The sequence below is a fragment of the Staurois parvus genome, unplaced genomic scaffold (genome assembly GCF_062004578.1).
Source record: "Staurois parvus isolate SC_StPar_1 unplaced genomic scaffold, SC_StPar_1.0 ptg000365l, whole genome shotgun sequence".
NCBI classification, from domain to species: Eukaryota; Metazoa; Chordata; class Amphibia; order Anura; family Ranidae; genus Staurois; species Staurois parvus.
Window position 1 is genome coordinate 1397723 of NW_028318161.1, and position 21389 is coordinate 1419111.

A 21389-nucleotide genomic window follows, 5' to 3' on the forward strand; every position below is an offset into this window, starting at 1 on the left:
TCAAATTCAAAATCCTAAAACTGACGTACAAAGCTGTCCACCATACTGCCCCGTACTACATCACTGACCTAATATCCAAGTACCGCCCAGCACGCACACTCTGCTCCTCACAAGACCTCCTTCTCTCTAGTTCCCTGGTCTCCTCCTCCCATGCCCGCCTCCAGGACTTCTCCAGGGTGTCACCCATCCTCTGGAACTCCCTGCCCCAACCCATCAGATTATCACCTACTCTCCTCTCCTTTAGGCGCACCCTGAAAACCCATCTCTTCAGGGAAGCCTACCCCACCCCCTGCTAACTTGACCAACCTCCTCCACTCTTCCTACCACTCCATCCCCCACAGCTATCTCCTCCTGTGCCACCATCCCCTCCCTCCTAGATTGTAAGCTCGAAAGAGTAGGGCCCTCAATCCCCTCATGTTTTGCATTGTATTGGTATTGTTCTGTCACATGTTCTGTCCCCCTTTGTAATGTACAGCGCTGAGCGAACTATTGGCGCTTTATAAATACTGTATAATAATAATAGTAATCTTTACCTTCATTGCAGCTCTCTTTGGGACCAGATTTGGAACTGCAGTGTACAAGATGACCAAATGCCATAAGAGAATTCCTTACTGTTTGTTTTCCCATTTTATAGTGGGCAATGACTTATCTTCAGTATGCAAACAGTACAATGAACCCCCCCCCCCCACATCTGAGCATCTTGTAGCTCAAAGCTCCACATTATAAATGCCATTAAAAGCGAAAAAAAAAGCAGGCGGATTTGGGTGTTTTTGGCCTGTAGACTTCAATGGGAGTGCCTGAAAAATGCACGAGAGTACGTTATGCACTTTATTCACCTGCTCCCATAGTAAAGGTCTAGGAACCAAAAATGCACAATCCTGCCCCAATTAAGCTCCTGTACAGCAAATTGTTCTTAAAATACGTCAAAATAAATTTGCAAAAAAAACACAAAAAAGGCTTTTAAAATTACTTGAATGCACTACACTTAAGTGTAAATGTAGCCTGAGTGGCATTCACCTACCAAAAAAACTTCAGCCCCACTGTCACGTTCTTCATTGTGTGATCCTGCCCAATACTGCACAGCTTTTGCAGAAAGAAGGCCTGGCTTCATCTAGCTCCTACTGCACTTGTACACCAGTGAGCCCTTCATTCCTATGACTGGAGCCATATTCCTCTGAATATATGGGAGCCACCATATCTACAGACCATCCATAGGAGAAAATAGGCTGAGTGGTGCTTAAAGTGATAATAAAGTCAATGTTATACATACCTGCACAGTGGTTTTGCACAGAGCAGCCCCGATCCTCCTCTTCTCAGAGGCTAATGGCTCCTGCTGCTGTTTCAGCCACTGAGAAGGAAAAGTCCCCAGAGAGATGCTGCTCTTATGCATAACACTGGATCAAGATGGGGCTTTGGCAAGTATTAGGGGGGAGGGGGGCTGCTGCACACAGAGGTTTTTTTTTACCTTTATGCATACAATGCATGAAGGTAAACCTTGAGCCTTTACAACCACTTTAAGCACCGTAGACGTTGTATGCAAAAGGCTGTGCTTCGCCAGGCAGGGCTGCAGAGTAAAGAACTCAGGAGTATGGCTGAAGGTAAGTACTTTGGTGGTTGCTACTTGAAAGGGAATATTTAAAGGACAAGTTCACTTAAAGTAAAGCCACACTTTAATATTCAAATCAGTTTCTTTCTCCTTCTGGAATTCTTCCTTTCTAGGTCCAGGCTGTAAAATGAAGTGCCCTGCTCCCAGCACCATGTTTCACATCCTTCCATTCAGATCTGAATTGATAGAGCCTCGGTGGCCAGTAAAGACTGTGGCATTTGTAAGTTGAATGAGATTGCGAAGGGTCTAGCAACAGGGGGGTGCTGGATAAACTGGTCCTGTTCAATAGTATATACCGTATTTGCCGGCGTATAAGACGACTGGGCGTATAAGACGACCCCCTACTTTTCCTGCTAAAATGTAGTGTTTGGGCTATACTCGCCGTATAAGACTACCCCTCTTCCAATGCACACCAGTGGGAGGAATAGTGCCCCATCATTGGTATCAGTGGCAGGAATAGTGCCCCATCATTGGTATCAGTGGCAGGAATAGTGCCCCATCATTAGTATCAGTGGGGGGAATAGTGCCCCATCATTGGTGTCAGTGGGAGGAATAGTGCCCCATCATTAGTTTCAGTGGGGGGAATAGTGCCCCATCATTGGTGTCAGTGGGGGGAATAGTGCCCCATCATTGGTGTCAGTGGGAGGAATAGTGTGAATAGTGTCCCAACATTGGTGTCAGTGGGAGGAATGGTGTCCCATCATTGGTGTCAGTGGGGGGTGGAATAGTGCCCCATCGTTGGTGTCAGTGGGGGGTGGAATAGTGCCCCATCGTTAGTGTCAGTGGGGGGTGGAATAGTGCCCCATCGTTGGTGTCAGTGGGGGGTGGAATAGTGCCCCATCGTTGATGTCAGTGGGGGGGAGGAATAGTGCCCCATCGTTGGTGTCAGTGGGAGGAATAGTGCCCCATCATAGGTGTCAGTGGGAGGAATAGTGCTCCATCATTGGTATCAGTGACACCAATGATGGGGCACTATTCCTCCCACTGACACTTGCTGACCCTGTTCTCGTATGGTGCTGCTGCAGCCAGCATATGTGGTTGCAGCAGCACCTCTACACTGACCACTTACCTGCTGGTCCTGCACTCGATGTTCGCGGGGCCGCTCGGCTCCACCCCCTCGCCGGTGATTGGCCGCCTGTGTGCCTTTCCTGAGCTACAGTTCTGGTGGCCAATCACTGGTGAGGAGGCGGAGCCGAGCAGCCGCGCGAACATCCAGTGGCCGAACTGAAGGCACAGCCGCGCTTCCTGGACCGGATCGTCGTGGGACCGGAACCAGGTAAGAAACAGCCCCTGCCCACCCCTGTACTTAGTGTCCCTTCCGTTGGGGGAAGGGGGGGGGCGGCGGCGGCACCCTAAAAAGTGTCAGTATGCCGTATACCGGCGTATAAGACGACCCCCGACTTTTGAGAAGATTTTCAAGGGGTAAAAAGTCGTCTTATACGCCGGCAAATACGGTAATCTACTAAGTGTTGCAGAAAGGTTAGAATTTCAGTGGACTGGCAAAATTTGATTACCCTTTACTAATGTTGTCACTGGCCAGGTTACAAACATCTAAAGAAGCCACTTTTAGCCAAGACTTAAAGGAAATAGTACAGTATTATTGCTATGGACTCTAATAAAGTATTAATCAAACATATAAAGTATTATTATTATACATCATGCATACCCAAATTGTTTATGTTAGTCCAGAAGAAAACAATTGTTCCCTTTCAGTTCAGTATTGTAATAATGTAATTGTAGCAGCAGTGTGATGATGTCATCCATGTAGTAGCAATGACCCAACTGAGTATGCATATCACTTGTATGTATCTCTAAAATACCACTATATTGGAGTTATTGTCCCCCTTGAAAAGATGGCTTGATAGAAAATGTTGAGGAAGGAAGAGTATAGATTTGGCCAAATATGAATACATTGGAACTGCGTTTGGGTTGCCTAGCACAGTGTTTCTCAACCTTTTTTTCAGTCATAGCATCCTTTAAAAATATGCTAAATCTCGAGACCCCCCCCCCAGTCTAAAATGTAAAAAAATGCAAATATTATTTATTGACAGTGGGAAATTTGATCCTGGGATGAGGCACACACCTGCCCTATTTTGGCAGGAATGACTATGGATATTTCTCTTATCAGGATCTTTACATCACTTGTACTTCTCAAGAAAGGTGGTATAAGTGTCCATGATTTTTTAAATCTTGTTGATGCTTTAGAACACACTTCCGTCCAGCACTACATTAATTTATCAATTACCAAGTGATACCACAGCATCCCTTAACACTTCATCTACCAAAAGTAAGTCTGGTACAATATTTCCCTATTCCCCAGTACCCTTACCCCTATCTTGCCAGAATCCGGCACAGCACCACTTAACAGTTCTTTTGCCAGGCAGCTCTTCTGCTCCTACACAGCCTTTCTCAACCTAACACAGATACTAGTAGCTACCTGCTACAAGTTCATAGTTCTCTCACCACAAGCACACCAGGTGTTTACATGGAGAGGGATAACAAAGATGCAGAATGTGTGGGACATCCGCCAGTGTCCTAGTTACCAATGATGTCATCAGTTGCTAGGATGCTGATGGCTTGCCAGCACCACATCATAGAGTGTTATAGTTTTCCATAACAACAAAGGACACTATCAATGAAAGAGGCTTCAACTGTTTGAACCCAACCAGTTTGTTGGATATTTTTTCACCTGATTTTTCCAAGCATTCCAGACTAATCCAGATGGGAACCGGGCTCTGCAGCACCCCAATTGAGAAAAGCTGGTTTAGTGTAGAGCTTACAGTGTCTTATAATGTATCTTTTATGACTAGTTGGCATAGTCCCTGTGCATAAGTAAGTTTTTCTGTGACCCCTGATAATACCAGTGACCTCCCTATGACAACTCTGTGATAGCATAGGTTAGAGCTTGATGTCTTCACACTGATTTCTAGTAGCATCAACATATAACACATTACAAAGTGTACAAATTCTATTGGGAGAAAAGTGTTTCAATATTCACATCAGGTTTGTGGAGCAAAGCTTTATTTACAATGCTCCTGACCTATTTCCATAACACTTCCATGTCTTAAGGGGCATACTACAAGGACCCTCCATGAGTTGAGCTTCCACACATCAATTTTCACTGACATGGTTCAGTGCTACTTCACCCAACCACTACAGAATGTACGGTGACTTGTGTGATATCATGCATCTTGCTGTAGAAATGTATACCCAATGAAGTGACTGGCCTCAGGTGATACACAGAGAAAAAACAAATCCTCCTTCATAAGTTGTACCTATGTACCTTCAGTCCTCTCTCTCCTGTACAGCCATTGAAGTCCAGAATTTATATTCTTGTGTGAGCTGTCAAAAAACAGGGGGTGGAGAACTGAAATTACACACTGCAGAGCTCAGTGAGGAGAGCTTTGAGAGCTTATTAGAGGGAAGGGTCACATCCCCCTTCACAAAGCACAAAGAAACAGAACTGAGGCTGTCAATCTGCTGGAGGTCCTCCCCGTCACCTTTTTCTTTTGGTGTCAGGAAGAAGATAAATGTTAAAAGGCTGTGACTCATGCAGATAGCAGAGGACCATAGCAGCAGACATAAATTACACTTAGTGCTCTAAATAGAGATTAGTACACACTATATAGGGATATGCCTTGTTCATATTTCACGTCTGAGGCTTACAAGCAATTTAAGTAATTCTTTTCATCTTCGTATCATATAGGCTTACTTTATTTACTTTATCTAACCTAAGAACAAGATTTGAGAGGTGAAAATAAAAACGTGTTGCTAAAATATATTGCAATCAAATTTACAATTCTTAAAATGATGATTCTGCTAGCTAGGAGTTCTCAAAAACCTCCAGAGGGCTTTGAAAAATAAAGGTTAAAAGGTTGGGCAGACTGCATGCTCTGCATTGTAAAACAAAAGGAAAACTCCAGGGTATTCTTTTAACCTAGGAGAACAATGGCCTTAAATAGGTATCTATTAATAGATCTCTGTACAAAATGGTAATAGTGTTTGTATGCTCTGAGCATTCCTCCAGATGTTAAATCCTATATGAATTTGATTACTTTATACTCATCACCTTCTATGAAGATTGATGTTCTCAGATTCTATTCTGGGAACTGGGGATTCTTTTGAAATGTATTTCACTATTATTGAAGTAAAATCTAGCATTTAAACAAATGTCAAACATTAAAATAAATGTCAGGGGCATGACCTGGTGCACGGAGAGGCACCACACCATTCTACCTATACAGACCTTTGGACTAGATTTCAGTTATTCACCCCACATAAGGGTGCCACATTGTGTCAAATACAGATTGTTATTGCCACACAACTACACAAATTACTATAATACCCTGTGACATATGAGTTAGAATTTTGGTCTTACAGCTCATGTACACTGCAGCTGATAAACTCATGTTCAGGAGCTTTTCTGCAATTTTTTTAGCAGCCTTGAACTTTCCCTAATGTTTTCCAATGTGTCCATGTACACATAGTCGTTTACGGTCAGTTGATTTTACAGTCGTTTTTTTTGAACGCACCAAACTTGTGTTCAGGAGCAGATTTTATCAGCGTTTCAAACGCCAAATTCTCGTAAATGTGGCTAACCGTGTTTATAAGCGTTTGTGTTTAGAAGCGTTTTTTTAACTGTTCCATATCCAGATGCTGTCCAGAGCCTTTTTTCATCATCAGAAATGCATGCAAAGCGTTTTCCATGTATTCAAATGGACCCTGTACACCAGCGCAGTCAGTTCCAGGTTTTGCGTGAAGGAAAAAATGGTAGAACGTGCTGCATTATGTTCATGATGGGATCCATAGTGAATAAAACCAGAAAAGACAGGTCATCTCAACACATACTGCTCTCTGCTTTTTTCTCTCTATTTCTCTTAAAATGTCTGAAATAGTTATTTTTTTACTGTTTTTCAGTGCATTCTGGGCATTTTGGAAGGTCTCCTGAGGTTATCTTTTAAACACAAATGCTCATAAACACAGTATGCAAACGTGGCTAAACAGACGTTTTTTAACCTACGTTTTCCTGCAGTCAGTTTCCATTGTTCAGAAGAGTTTTCCAAACGTCCCGTGTACATGGAGCCTTTAAGGTTCCTATGTGCAGTTTTCACCAGGAAAAAACTGCCAACATGAGGTTTATATTATTATTATACAGTATTTATGTAGCGCCAATAGTTCGCTCAGCGCTGTACATTACAATGGGAGACAATACATGAGACAGTACAATGACAATACAGTGTGATACACGAGGGGTTCGAGGGCCCTGCTCCTTGGAGCTTACAATCTAGGAGGGAGGCGATAGCGGTACGGGAGGAAAAGCTGTGGGGGATGGAGTGGTGGGAAGAGAGGAGGAGATCGGGCAGTTAGCAGGGGGCGGGGTAGGCTTCCCTGAAGAGGTGGGTTTTCAGGGGGCGTCTAAAGGAGAGGAGAGTAGGTGATAGTCTGATGGATTGGGGTAGGGAGTTCCAGAGGATGGGTGATGCCCTGGAGAAGTCCTGGAGGCGGGCATGGGAGGAGGAGACCAGGGAGCTAGAGAGGAGGAGGTCTTGTGAGGAGCGGAGAGTTCGTTTTGGGTAGTATTTGGATATTAGGTCGGTGATGTAGTGTGGGGCAGAATTATGGACAGCTTTGTACATCAATGTTAGCATTTTGAATTTGATCCGTTGGGCAATCGGAAGCCAGTGGAGGGATTGGCAGAGGGGGGTGGCGGAAACGGAGCAGTTGGTAAGGTGAATGAGTCTGGCTGCCGTATTCAGGATCGACTGAAGCGGGGATAGCTTGCGGTGGGGGAGGCCAGTGAGGAGGGAGTTGCAGTAATCGAGTCGTGATATGATGAGGGAGTGGATGAGTTGTATTGTTTTCCCATGTGACTTGCATTGTTCCAGTAGGGAATTGGGATTCCAACTTAACCACCCCTAGTAATTGTCTATGTCTGACTCTGGAAAATGCATCAGACTCTCAGATCTTTTGCAACCAGGACAGAGTGTCCTGAGTGCCGTGAAATATGTCAATTATATATAAATGTATATATGTATGTATAAAAGTTCATTTTGGAAGTATTCTTTGATTTCATAAATTTTTCTGATACCATGTATTGTGCTTTACCAAAGTGTTTTACAGGGCTGTTGTGATGTTTGGAAATTTTACATGGCTAGGTCAAGAAAAGGTGCATTTATCTATTTACATTTTAGAACAATATAGCAAATCTCCATTTCAACAAAAGAAAAATAAGAGAATATGCAAAAAACATTACTAGGAAAGCCTTTCTCCTTTTACAGGTTATTTGAATAATTGGTACATAGCAGTATTTAACAGCATAGTACATGAATAGTGATGGATTGTAAACCATGATACCTAATCAGATTTCAGTTTATTATAGTTAGATTGGAAATATAAGTTTTATTATGCTTTTCTGATATAAATGTGAAAAATTTCTACTAGCTTTTCCCATGTGCAGTTTCTGCCATTGGTCAAGTGATAAAGGTTATTTATTTCTGAGACAATATAATTTTCAGTTGTGTTAGTAAACTTATGTAAAAGTTTGGGCTGTTAATACATTAAGTCACTGTTCCTTATCACACCGCTTTCTGCTGGCCCTGATTCCAGGAGGTGGAGGAGCCAGTCCATTAGTGCTGGTTTCCTGCCTACCATGGGAAATGAGTTTCTTCACTTTGTAAGGACGGAAGTTGTCTGTTTTTTCCACCTCTCAGTAGAGCAAGACTCAGGGAGACTGGATGACATCATTATATGGCATATATTTTTCTCTGGCACAAACACAAGAAACATGTGCTGCTTGTTGACCTAGTGCTTAAAGAGTTAAGTAGACCTTCTGCAAGACTCATGTGCTTTTTCTTTATTCTCTCACTTCCTGCCTTTTTCCTGTCCTAAAGAAAAATGGATACACAGAAACTCAGCCAGGACATCCTTAACTTGTAAATGATTAGGCTACTTGAAAGAAAGTGTAATTTGCCTTTGCACAATATTTATTTTAATCACTGAATATGTTAAGCAATGAAATGTGAAACTGGGTGGCTATATTTTTCATTTTAAATTATGTATATATCAATTCCTAAATGTACATGGTGTAATTACTGTATATATTGTGTAGAGCTTTGGTAAAGTTTGAAAAAATTTAAATGAAATTATGATACTTCCCCAGACTAGAACAAAACTTTGCTCTTCTACCCCTGAGAGGACTACCATGGATCAATATGTAATTTCCACCAGAAATCAGACACCCTTACTTGTGCCTTGTCCTGTCATGTCATCACTCACTTCGCCACTCACTTTCATCCTAGGCCAGAGGCGGACTGACCATATGGAAACTCGGGCACTGCCCGAGGGCCCGGGGTCAGTAGGGGGCCCCATGAGATGCCCCTGGTACCTTTTTCATAGGCTTTTTTGAGTTTGGGCAAGGACACAGGGGCCCCATGATCCCCTATTGACCAGGGGCCCCATGAGTTGTCAGTCCGCCCCTGTCCTAGGCACATCTGCTTTTGTCCCAGGATATTCTGATATTCTCTTTCTGGCCTGAACAGGCTCATTTAGAGACCTTCATATTCCTTAAAACACAATCTCATTATCATTTGCTGGATACCGCATTACGAAAGGTTCTTTTTGATCAGCAGTTATTTCAAGTAGCTTTTAGGACTTCGATTTTTTGGACTTAGACACCCTTTCCCCATCACCTTATATTTGAATCTTGGGATAAAGACCTCAAATGTCCCTTACAGAGAACCAAATTAACTGAATCCTTCCTGTAGCACACAAATTTCCTGTTTCCTAAAAATTCAGGACTCTGGTTACAAGCTGATAGTATAAGAGCCCTGAGCTACTACACAAGATATACCTGCAAGGCTTCCCATTACTTTTGTTTTCCCTATTGTACTCTTCCAATTATTTTTACCTTTTTCCTTAAAGTGATTTCAATTTTTTTTAAACAACATGGTATACTTACGTACTCTGTGCAATGGAATTGTACAGAGCAGCCCTTATCTTCCAGGGTCCCCAGTCAGTGCCCTTCTTCTCTGTGTGCCACTAAAGGAAGCCACTTCCCTTTGTGGCACATCTGCGGGCTCCATCTTGAGCCATGCTGCCTGCTTCCATTGACACAGACAGGGTGGTTCGGCCCTGCTCCCTCATCACAGGATGTGACTGATAGCAGTGGGAGCCAATGGCCAAAGCCTTTGAGGGAAAAACATGTTTAGGCATTAGAACCCCTTTCCAGAGCCTAGAACTGCAACCATTACATCTCCAGGCAATCTGCAATATGGATTCTCAGCATCTGAACCTGAACCAGATTGTATCGTATCACCTGGAATGGGACTTATACCTTACATACACTTTGATACCATATATTCTGTCTGCTCTTGTAATGTTCTCCAGTGAGATTTATAAAGTATGTATACCACTTTTGCACCTACAACTATATTGAAGTGTACATGTTCATTGTAGCTTTGTCTTTGTGAATTTTCTAATAAAAATAAAAACTGGAAAACATTATGATAGTTCAACGTGTAGGAAATGAAGACATGGAGTCAGGGCTTATGTTGAATGCAAAACCATATAGCAGTGAAATCAGCGTGCCTCTAATTTAATTTAAGGCTTTAGCTTCAAGACTGAAATTAGAGTATTTAAAAAGTTGCATTCTTTTAGTTTGACTAGGAATCACACTGTATATTTGTAAAGGAGTCCCTATGAGGATGTTCCTAATCTCCATTAAGGAATTCCTTATATGGCCTGCTCAGTCTCTGATTGGTAGATTTCCCTGGTGAGGAGAGAGTATTCCAGCATGAGTAATATGGTGTTGAGTTGCCGTAGAGAAAGAAGTATACTCCTTTGTGCAGAATGAAATACTTGAGGGAAGTGTCCTTGAAGAGGTTCAAGTTATGTTGTAAGATGGTTCCTGCACTTCGAAACAAAATGTTAACCCCTGCTGACTCTGTACAAAATCACTTTGAGTAAAGATATTTTCCATTTACCATGATTGTAAGGTCGTTGAACACTCTATCACACCATAAAATACCTCTATTGGAGGTTTTATGAGTACTGCAAAAAAAGGAAGGGGTGGATATTGACTGCAGAGTGGTTCAAAAGTGGCAAGAGAGGTACATTTTTGGCAAAAGAGTCACAGACACAAAGAGAGAAGGGATAGGTGATTGACTATACACTTGATGGGCAGTAGGTATGTTTGAAATCTAGCTAGAGAGGTGGGACAGTAAAGACAGATATTGGTCTTTAATTTAAGCAAAGTACAGATGTTGACCAACATACTACCCCAGTCTTGCTACAGTTTCAATTGGTATCTAGGTAATGCTCACAAAAACATACATTGTACACTAATCTTTGAGATGCATTTGCATTTGAAATCCAAAAGTAAATAAATGCTGCAGCTCTTTATTGTTAGAACATTCTAGATGGGAGCTCATTGTAGAAGCCACTTTGGACCAAACTCACACACCCTGTGGGCACTACCATGTTGTGCCACTGTCTAGTCATCTTTTAAAGCAAAACAGTGAATTAGTTGAGAATAATTTCAGTCTGTTTTGGAAGAAAATGTAGTCTTTAGGAATATTTCCAGAAGTGCTACCTGCTATTTCCCATTAGTGATGCTCACCGCAACAATCTATTCTCTGGGTATGTGGTACTGTAGACTCTCATTAGTGGCAGATGAGTTGAGAACAATATATGGTGATGAGATTGCTAAATTGCCTAAGTCTGGACATACATTATACAATATTCTTGCACAAATTTCCTTTAGATTTACCAAAAGCATATAATATGAGGTCAAACCTAAACACTTTAAATTTGTATGCAGTCAGGCATGCCCTTGCACTACATAGTTGAAGGTAAATCTATAGGAAATTGAACAAGAAAATTGTACAATGTATGGCCAGCTTACAGTAGAACTAAAGGCAACACCTTTTTTTCATTTTGGATAGAGTAAGGGAGGGTTATGACCCCTGTCAATTTTTTTTTGCCATCTGTCAGAGGCGAACTGATCATTTGGAAACCCAGGCACTGCCCGAGGGCCCGGGGTCAGTAGGGGACCCCATGAGATGCCCCTGGTACCTTTTTCATAGGCTTTTTTGAGTATGGGCAAGGACACAGGGGCCCCATGATCCCCTATTGCCCGGGGGCCCCATGAGTTGTCAGTCCATCCCTGCCACCTGTGTCCCATTGGGGAGATTTACCTTCCATTCCTGTCCCATAGCTAAAACAGGAGGTGAAAGGAAATCCAGAAGCAGTGTCCCCATTGGAAGATTTTCCTTCTATTGCTTTTCTGGGCACAACCCAAAATTTGAGATTTTCTTTTACTTTCGCTTTCAATGACAATGGTAAACAGTACAAATAGAGAGGGTGAATCTCCCTAACGGGGGCACAGACAACAATAAAAACCTGGCAGGTGTTCTAATCCATCTCCACTCTGTCCAAAACTAACAAAAAACTTTGCCTTTAGTTATACTTTAAGGGTGATGTTTCACAAACGGAGCTAATTTTCTAAGTAAAGGTAGTAAAGGACAAGAGATAGCGGATTAATGCTAAGAAAGAAGATTACTCTGTATCAGTGGGGCAACTGGAAACCATCTTATCCCACAGAACTTGGGAAAGAAAGCAAGTGGACAAATTGGAAAACAGTGTTTGACTGTGATTATTTTTATATTCCAAAATATATAAGAAGTTTGGGCCGTGCATCCAGCCTTCATGTTTATGGCTAATTGCTATCACTAACAATTGGCCAACAAAGCTAATACTTAGCAGTCCTGAAGCCGGTGGATGGAATCTTTCTACAGCTACACAGGTGCTAGAATTTCAGCATTGGTTGAATATGAATAAGGACTTTTTTCTGGGTTGAAGCTCATTAGCGTGGGTCATGCTATGAAACATTTTATTCCTTGTTCTCAATAAGGAAGATTTTTGTTAAATTTAACCTTGTTGCTGACGTTTGTTTATGAGTATTTATTAGGAAGTAGATGACGACTGCTAGTCTGACATAGTGAAGCGCCATACCACAGCCTGACAGAGATAAAATCAGTTGTAGCACCTTACAGTTGCAAGAAAAAGTATGTGAACCCCTTGGGATTACGTGGAGTTTTGCATGAATTGGGCATAAAATGTGCTCTGAACATCATCTAAGTCACAACAATAGAAGAACACAGTCTGCTGAACATAATACTACACAAACATTAGATGTTGGCATGGTTTAATTGCACATAACATGTAAACATTCACAGTGCAGGGAGGAAAAAGTATGTGAACCTTTGGACTTAATAACTGGTTGACCCTCTTTTGGCAGCAATAACCTCAACCAAACGTTTCCTGTAGTTGCAGATCAGACTTGCACAACGATCTGGAGTCATTTTGAACCACTCCTCTTCACAAAACTGTTTCAGTGTAGCAATATTCTTGGGATGTCTGGTGTGAATCGCTCTCTTAAGGTTATGCCACAGCATTTCAATTGTGTTGAGGTCAGGACTCTGACTGGGCCACTCCAGAAGGCGTATTCTGTGCTGTTGCAGCCATTGTTTTGTTGAATGACTTGTATGCTTTGGGTCATTGTCCTGTTGCATCACCCATCCTCTGCGGAGCTTCAGTTGGCGGACAGATGGTCGTACGTTTTCCTGCAAAATGTCTTGATAAACTCTGGAATTCATTTTCCCATCAATGACAACAATCCATCCAGGCCCTGAGGCAGCAAAGCAGCCCCAAACCATGATGCTCCCTCCGCCATGTTTCACAGTAGGGATGAGGTTTTGATGTTGGTGTGCTGTGCCTTTTTTTCTCCACACATAGTGTTGTGTGTTCTTCCCAAACAACTCAATCTTGGTTTCATCTGTCCACAGTATATTTTGCCAGTAGTGCTGTGGAACATCCAGGTGCTCTTTTGCAAACTTCAAACATGCTGCAATATTCTTTTTGGACAGCAATGGCTTCCTCCGTGGTGTTCTCCCATGTACTCCATTCTTGTTTAATGTTTTCCTTATTGTAGATGTGTCAGCAAAAATGTTAGCATGTGCCAGAGATTTCTGTAGGTCTTTAGCTGACACTCTGGGATTCTTCTTTACCTCATGCAGCATTCTGCGCTGTGCTCTTGCAGTCATTTTTACAGGACGACCACGCCTAGGGAGAGTAGCAACAGTGCTAAACTTTCTCCATTTGTAGACAGTCTGTCTTACCGTGGACACATGAACATCAAGGCTTTTGGAGAAACTTTTGTAACCCTTTCCAGCTTCATGCAAGTCAACAATTCTTGATGGTAGGTCTTCTGAGAGCTCTTTTCTGCGAGGCATGGTTCACATCAGACAGTGCTTCTTGAAACCAGTAAACCCAAAACAGGTGTGTGTTTTTTAAGGGCAGGACAGTTGTCAGCAACACATCCAATATCATTGCACTGATTGGAGTCAAGGTTGGCTCACTCCTGGCTCCAATTAGCTCTGGGAGAAGTCATTAAGCTAGGGCATCACATACTTTTTCCTCCCTGCACTGTGAATGTTTACATGTTACGTGCAATTAAACCATGGCAACATCTAATGTTTGTGTAGTATTATGTTCAGCAGACTGTGTTCTTCTATTGTTGTGACTTAGATGACGTTCAGAGCACATTTTATGCCCAATTCATGGAAAACTCTATGTAATCCCAAGGGGTTCACATACTTTTTCTTGCAACTGTACCTGTGTGGAATTGTATGTCATCAATGGGTGCCTTTGCTGTGAAAATGAGCTTAAATCTCTACCTGCTGGCTTTATATAAGAATACATAAAATGCATATGCAGTATGTCCAAATTAGCTGACAAAATATTAAAAAATTTATTTTATAGTCAAGAAAACAAGAACATAGGTAAACATATATACAAAACCACTATTCTTCTACTATAACAAATAAAACAAAAGGAGGAATCTTAAATATACACAATCATTTTTATCTCTGTTCATTCAACAGTTACAATTGTCAGGTAATATGGTGAAGAGATGTAGCCAATGTCCTCTATTCAGGAGTATTTACCTAAAGCAACTATTTTTGCTTTGAAATGTGAACAAAATTAGGATATGTATTGTGCCTGACCCAGATAACCTTCATCCCCAAGGCTAAAGAAAATAGAGTGTTATTAAACCCAATTAACAATGTATTAATATGAAACTATATATATAGACATAAACAAATTTGTTTGTACCCCTCCATGAAAAAAGAACCCACAATTTTCTCTGAAATAACGTGACACTAATTCACATTATTCATCATTGTTTATTCCATATTTAACAAAAATAGATTTTCTTTTGGTTTTTAATTCAATAGAGATTTTTTAAAATAATAAAACAAATGAAAATGGCATGGAAAAAATGAAGAGTCCATTAACCAAATTTTTATTTTTTTTCATAATCTTTAGAAGCAATCCCTATAAACAAGCAGTTTCTATAGCTCTCAATGAGATTCCTGCACTTGCCAACTGGAATATTGTCACACGCTTCTTAAGAAAACTGCTCTAGCTGCAGCTGTCTCAGGTTTAAAGAGTGACTTCTCTTTACTGCGTACTTCAGCTCTTTTTATAGATAGTTGATGAAATTCAGATCAGGAATCAGAAGGCCACTTCAGGTAGTCCATTATTTTATTCTTAGGCCTTCTTGGGTTCTTTCTAGTTGTGTTTTGTTTCATTATCCTGTTGGAGGACCCATGATCTGTGACCGAGACAGAGATTTCTAACATTGGGCAGTATTTTTCAGTACAATCCAGAATTCCTTGATAGTCTTGAGATTTCAGTATGACAGACACAGCAAAGCACCCCCAAAATATGAGCATCCTTCATGTTTCACTCTAGGTATGGTGTTCTTTCCTTTGAAAGGACAGATGTTTTTGTTTGTGAACATAGAGCTGATGTAACTTGCCAAAATGCTCCACTCTTGTTTCATCTGTCCAAGGGACATTCTCCCAGAAGTATTGTGGCTTGAAAACATATTTTAGCAAATTCCAGTCTAGCTTTTTTATGTTTTTCTTTCAGTGAAGTCCTTCTGGGTCTTCTTCCTTTGAACTCATTGTCGCTCAAAAAAAATACGTGTGGTGTGATAGAATCTTAATATCCATTGACAGTGGAGCTTGTATCCCTTTGAAAGTTTTCCTTGGCTTTTTGTCTTCTATTTGCACTATCCTTCTGTGTAATCTGGGGTGAATGTTCCTGTTGTGACCAAATCCAGGGCAGATGGCTGGAGCCTTGTAAAGGCAGGAGGTTTTTTTTTACCTTCATGAATTCTATGAAGGTAAAAAAGCTTCTGTGTGCTGCTCCACCTATGGCTCCCTCATATTTACCTGAGTCCCCTCTCGATCCAGTGATGTGCGTGGGAGCCTTGGCTCTTTCAGGTCTCACTCTCCCCATTGGCTGCGACACAGCAGCAGGAGCCATTGGCCCCCACTGTTGTCATTCACAGCCAGTGGGGAGAGAGTGGGGGGCGAGGCCAAACAGCGGCTCTGTGTATGTTATGGAGCGAGCACCAGTGCCCCCATAGCAAGCTGCTTGTGGTCAATAGGGAGGAGCCAGGAGTGCCGGTGGAGGACCCGCAGAGCAGGTAAGTATGTTTGTTATTAAAAAATAAAATAAATGAATGTTTAATATCACTTTACACCTATTAATAATATTTGCAACTGTAGTCACAGAAACATCTGGCTGCTTGGAGAGAGGTCTTATAACCTTTACCTTTGACATGCTGGTCTGTAATTTTGTTTCTGATCTCCTCAAACAATGGTCTTATTTGTCCTGTTTGTCCATGTTCAGTGTCAATTCCACAAGACTATTGCATGTTTTTATGGTGCTATTACTTTATAAAAGTTAAGACACTAGGTTCCGGAAACTATATATTTAATTGTGCAAAAGCAGTTTATATTGGCCTAAAAAATGGTTATATACAGTAATTAAAAGAGAAGTATGTGATCTAAAAAAGAGAAGTAAAAAAGAGAAGTATGATCTAAAAAAAATCATACCTACCTAGGTGGATGCAACATCGCTCCAATGCTGCATCTCTCCCCTGCTAACACTAAGGGTAAAAACTCAGCTATCAAATGACTGCTGAATTCTCACCACCGATCTGAGCAGAGAGCAGTGAGTGTTGTTACTGCTCTCTGCCCCCCCCCCCCCCTCACTCTGTGGAGTGCTGGGCTGTGGAGAGAGAGGGAGCTGCTGGCTCAGGCTCTCAGTGGCTCTCTGAGAGGCTGAGCCAGGTGTCGCTCCAGACTCTGGGGTAGATCCCGACTTTAAAGTCGGGATCTTTCCCCAACCTGAACTGGCTGAGTGACATCAGCCCTTTGTCAGCTGAAAATGGGTCATAGGAGTGCATAACAAACTGCACTCCTGTGATCCACCGGAGATGTACAGCCAAAAGAGCTTTCAGTGCTGTGCAACAAAGTTCAGGCTTCTTTTGAATGACCTGGTGAATGGAACAGAGAATTGGATGACCAATTTTGATAATAACAAAAGCAAATAACATTACAGAATGCATAAAACATACTTCTGCATATTACAGTAATAAGTGCATACATATAATAAATATTTTACATAGGAAAAGTCAAAGGGCACCTCTGCTCAGACAGACAAGAGAAATCCTGGAGACAGTGACCTCTGTGTGGAAGACCTCTGGAATATGCACCCGGCACCACTTTCAAGAGTGAAGCAAGGCTCTGTGTGAATATGGGAGAAGACAGAAAGTGCAGTATTCCACTGTGTTTTATTAAGAAAACAGTTAAAAACACTTACAAGATATACAAGATTAGTGAGCTCATCACTGGTGAAGCCTGTTAGGGGTTCCTGTCACTGTGGGTCTCTCTCATGCTGTTCCAGCCAGCAACTGTAGTGGGAGCAGAGAACACAGGTCCAAGATGGTCACCGCTCTTCTGGGAGGCCTGGTGGAACGCACACCGCTACTATGGAACGCATACATTGGAAGTGATGTTAAAGTGGGTGGACGCATTTTAGTGCATGCTCGATAAGCTCCTTCATCAAGACCTAAAGCATAGTGGAATACTGCACTTAGAAGCGTCTTTTTATCTTCTCCCATAAAAGTTTTTTTAATGGAGTTAAGTGTGCTACTTCATTGTGCTCATGACCATGTGGCCAACCATGACTGCATATCCAATATATTTGACAACTCTCTGCTCATGAGCCACCATTTCTCTTTACTTTGTTAGGCTTATAAGGATTGGGAGATGTGAAGGTTCACCCAGTTTTGGGGCTCAGTTTAAAACATTCCATGAGTGCCATTAGTCTGCATCAGATGCTCCCAACACACCAAACTGTAGTTTTCTATAGTCTCTTTGCAGTATTAGGTCGTGCCTGAACATCCAACCCTATGATGTGTATATCAACTTTAACTGCTTTTTCTGAATAGGAATAAAACTTATTTGCTGGATGCATTGGATGCTTGTTGACTTAACCGTTCTAATGCAAAAGTCAGATCCTGTTAGACAAGCGTGTCAGTGAATAAAGCCCAGTGCATGGCTATGAAAAGGTCACTGTGCAAACAGTGGGTGCTGTCACACATCATTGTGGCTTTACCCTGCTGACTGTCTGAGGCACAGAACTGATGGATTCCTGACATCATTAACCCATTTACTGACTGAAGGGCATGGAACATGTTGCAGAGACTTACTATATTCTGCCGACTAAATCTACACTGTCATATTTCTTATTCTCTATACAGGCAGAAGAAAAAATATGTTAACCTGTGTGAATTTCAATATAATACTGCTATGTAACACCCAGGTACCCCTGTAAAATATACTAGATACTTTTTTTTAGATTTGAGCCAGCACAATAAATGTAAATGAAGCAGTAGAGTACATAGTTTCTTTGATTGTTTATTATGGTCAGTACTAACATTTACTGTATATACTGTATCCTTGCATATTAATACTATGTAGTCTTTAAAGCGGCCGTAAAAACTCAAGGTTTTTTTACCTTCATGCATTCTATGTGTGCAGCAGTGCCCCCAGCCCCTTCAATACTTACCTGAGCCCCATCGTGATCCAGTGATGTGCATGAGAGCCTCAGCTCTCCCGGATCTCTGCCTCACTGTTGGCTGACACAGTAAGCAGGAGCCATTGGCTCCCTCTGCTGTCAATCACAGCCAGTCAGCCAAAGAAGAGAGAGAGGGGGCAGGGCCAAGCCACGGCCCCTTGTGTGACTGGACACATGGAACAGCGGGTGCCCCCATAGTAATCTGCTTGCTGTGGGGTCATCCGACAGATAGAAGGAGCCAGGATAGCCTGCGGGGGACCTGAGTAGAGGAGGATCCAGGCTGCTTTGTGCAAGACCACTGTATACAGCAGGTAAGTATAGACATGTTTGTTATTTTACAAAAAAAAAATATTTACTTTTAGAATCACTTTAATTTGATCAGCAGATGGAGCTGTATTTTTTATATCATTCAGCTATCCTAAATAAAGCCCCCTATTAATTCAACTGTAATGAGTCATCGGTGTAGAGATGCAACTCTTGTTACACAGCTCTATAGGGGGATTCTTTTAGATAAAGGGGGAGGCAAAGCAAGCTGCTCTGCTGTACTTTGAACATCCATTCTCATATATTAAATGTTTATTTGTAAAAAACAAATTGTAAATATAAAGTAGACATATAGATGCAGCACAATAAAATAATAACATGAGACAAACAGTCCCTTTATTATGATATTGTCTCCAATGTCCATAAAACTCCTCCACCAGTGTACCAGCTCTCTAAAATCCCATCCAGGTGATACATGCATCCACCATGTGTGCATACAATACGCTCACCTTCCTTCATGGACCACAATGTGAATCAAGATCTCATCACACTTTCTGCCCCACATTGAACTACTTGGCATCTGCTGCAGTGGGTCCTAGATCTTGACCACATTTTGTAAAGTAAATACTTAAAGTATTTTTTATGAGGCACAGTGGCTAAATGGTTGGGCAGCACAGTGGCTAAATGGTTAGCACTTCCGCCTGGCAGTACTAGGGTTGTTGGTTCGAATCCCAGCCACGGCACCACCTGCCTGGAGTTTGCATGTTTTCCCTGTGCCTGCGTGGGTTTCCTCCGGGTACTCCGGTTTCCTCCTACACTCCAAAGACATGCTGGTAGGTTAATTGGATCCTGTCTAAATTGGCCCCAGTATGTGTATGTATGAATGTGAGTTAGGGACCTTAGATTGTATGCCCCTTGAGGGTTAGGGGCTGATGTGAATGTACAAAATATATATATGTGTAAAGCGCTGCGTAAATTGACGGCGCTATATAAGTACCTGAAATAAATAAAATGAGGCATACCAAGTCTTTTATTTATTTAACACAGGTATGTGAAGATGTAATTTCTTGCTACATGTTTTTGGAAATTGAAGAAAGAAAATTATTATTAGTATTGTTATTTTTGTTTACACAGTTCTCAATTAATAAGATCCCTAACACACAGTATGAACAAGCTAGCCACACAGAGGGGCCCAAAATCCAAGGAACACCTTCAGGCTATTAAGGGCATAAATTAAATACATCATTTCTTGACTGCCCATTACAATTCTGGAAGCCCTGGAGCACCCTAACGTGCCCTAACGTACCATGGCTAATGATGGCCAGTATCCTACGGTTGCCCAGTGTTATAGGTAAACAAATGTGAATTTCCTCCCTGATCTGGACCATGGCATTACTGAGTTCCTGGATAGCTTGAGGTGCAACCTGGCTGAAACATGATATCCCAGAGGTGTTCTATAGGATTTAGGTCAGGTGAGCATGGAGACCATTCAGTGTTATCAACTCCTTCATCCTCCTGGAACTGCCTGCATACTCTTGCCACATGAGGCCGGGCATTGTCGTGCACCAGGAGGAACCCAGGACCCACTGCCCCAGCGTAGGGTCTGACAATGGGTCCAAGGATTTCATCCCGATACCTAATGGCAGTCAGTGTGCCATTGTCTAGCCTGTAGAGGTCTCTGCGTCCCTCCATGGTTTCACCTCCCTAGACCATCACTGACCCATCACCAAAATGGTCATGCGGAATGATGTTACAGGCAGCATAACGTTCTCCACTGCTTCTTCAGACCCTTTCATGTCTGTCACATGTGTTCAAGGTGAACCTGCTCTCATTCGTGAAAGCAGAGGGCACCAGTGACGGACTTGTCAATTTTGGTGTTCAGTGGCAAATACCATTCAAGCTCTATGGTGCCGCGCAGTGAGCACAGGGCCCACTAGAGGATGTCAGGCTCTCAGGCCACCCTCAGGAAGTCTGTTTCTGATTGTTTGGTCAGAGACATTCACACCAGTGGCTTGCTGGAGGTCATTTTGTAGGGCTATGGCAGTGCTCATCCTGTTCCTTTTTGCACAAAGGAGCAGATACTGGTCCTGCTGATGGGTTAAGGACCTTCTACGGCCCTGTCCAGCTCTCCAAGGGTAACTGTGCTGTGCTGGGAGACACAGAAAACCTTCTGGCAATGGCACGTATTGATGTGCCATCCTAGAGGAGTTGGACTGCCTGTGCAACCTCATGCTACCAGTAGTGACAGTGACCCTAGCCAAATGGAAAACTAGTAAAAAACAGTCAGAAAAGATGAGTAGGGAAAAAAATGTCAGTGGTCTCCACCTGTAAAACCATTCCTGCTTTGAGGGTGATCTCATTGTTGCCCATCTATTGCACCTGTCGTTAATTTCATTAACATCAAAGCAGCTGAAACTGATTAACAACCCCGTCTGCTACTTAACTGACCAGATCAATATCCCAGGAGTTTAAGTGTCTTGATGCTATACTTTGATTAAAAAGTGTTCCTTTAATTTTTTTG

General features: G+C 42.1%; 1 protein-coding gene across 1 annotated transcript in view; it reads left to right on the plus strand.

Moving 5' to 3' along the window:
* The window catches only part of ARHGEF9 (Cdc42 guanine nucleotide exchange factor 9), a 490351-nt gene that overhangs the window by 50170 nt on the left and 418792 nt on the right, over positions 1–21389 (plus strand). The gene's annotated exons all lie outside the window — the stretch shown is intronic.